Source organism: Hemicordylus capensis, chromosome 2, assembly GCF_027244095.1.
Source record: "Hemicordylus capensis ecotype Gifberg chromosome 2, rHemCap1.1.pri, whole genome shotgun sequence".
Taxonomy (NCBI): Eukaryota; Metazoa; Chordata; class Lepidosauria; order Squamata; family Cordylidae; genus Hemicordylus; species Hemicordylus capensis.
Window position 1 is genome coordinate 228900554 of NC_069658.1, and position 1293 is coordinate 228901846.

The following is a 1293-nucleotide window of genomic DNA, read 5'->3' on the forward strand; positions in this document are numbered from 1 at the left end:
ACAAAACAGCATGAACCCTGTTGCTTATTAAGATCACCTGGAAAGGTCCAGTTATGGTTTGTTTGGTGGCAACTCGGAACTGGGCCTTCTCTGTGGCTGCCCCGGGGCTTTGGAATGTGTTCCCTGATGAAATAAGAGCATCCAGGACCCACAGTCTCTCTGTTGCCCTCTGCTGAATCCTTGTAGAGGTATCAGACCGCAGCCCTCCTGTAGAGGTTGGCCTACAACTCCCAACACCCCTGGCCCCTGTGACTGGGGATGATGGGAGTTGTAGGCCAACAACATCTGGGGGCTGGGGGGTTTGACCTCCCTGCTTTACAGTTTATTGGCATCCATGTTGAAATGCAGGGCCCAGAGTTGGACCTGGTAAGGCTGTTTCCACGCTGATTACTAGGGTCTGAGATGCATCCTACCCTAGTTCGGGAGCTGTTTGTCTTCCCCATTAGCCCGTGTGAGAATTGTTTTGTGGTAGCAAGCATGACTTGTCCCCTTAGCTAAGCAGGGTCTGCCCTGGCTGCATGGGAGACTAGAAGTGTGAGCTCAGCAAGATATTCCCCTCGGGATGGGGCTGCTCGAGCCGAAGGTTTAAAGTTCCCTCCCTGGCAGCATCTCCAAGATAGGGCGGAGATAAATTCCTGTCTGCAGCCTTGGAGAAGCCACTGCCAGTCTGTGAAGACAATACTGAGCTAGATAGACCAATGGTCTGACTCAGTATATGGCAGCTTCCTAAGATACCGGTAGGAGAAGGGGGAAAGCTTGTTGGCGAGTTGGGTATGGAAGCAGGAGGCGGTTGTGAGCCCAGAAATTGTACCCAGCTCCACAGCAAGGGTGGAGGGAAAGCGCTGGTCTCGTGGTGGCAAGCATGAATTGCCCCCTTTGCTAAGCAGGGTCTGCCCTGGTTGCATTTGAAAGGGAGACTACACGTGAGCACTGTAAGAGAGTCTCCTTAAAGGATGGGGCCGCTCTGGGAAGAGCACCTGCATGCTTGCATAGCACCTGCCTCATGCCTTCCAAGTTCCCTCCCTGGCATCTCCTGCCTGTATCATTGGAGAAGCCGCTGCCAGTCTGTGTAGGCAATACTGAGTTGGACCAATGTGTCAAAGCTCTGACTCAGTATAAAGCAGCTTCCGATGTTCCTGTGCTCCCCGTGCCTCCCACCACTGTACTTCCTCACATCCTATCATTTTCCTGCCCTCTTACCTTGCTTGTAGAAGTCTCATGATGGCCAGTTGGCTCCCAAACCAGGGGAGAAGCTTCTCCTGTTCTAGTAGCTATTGTGAGAATGGCCCTATT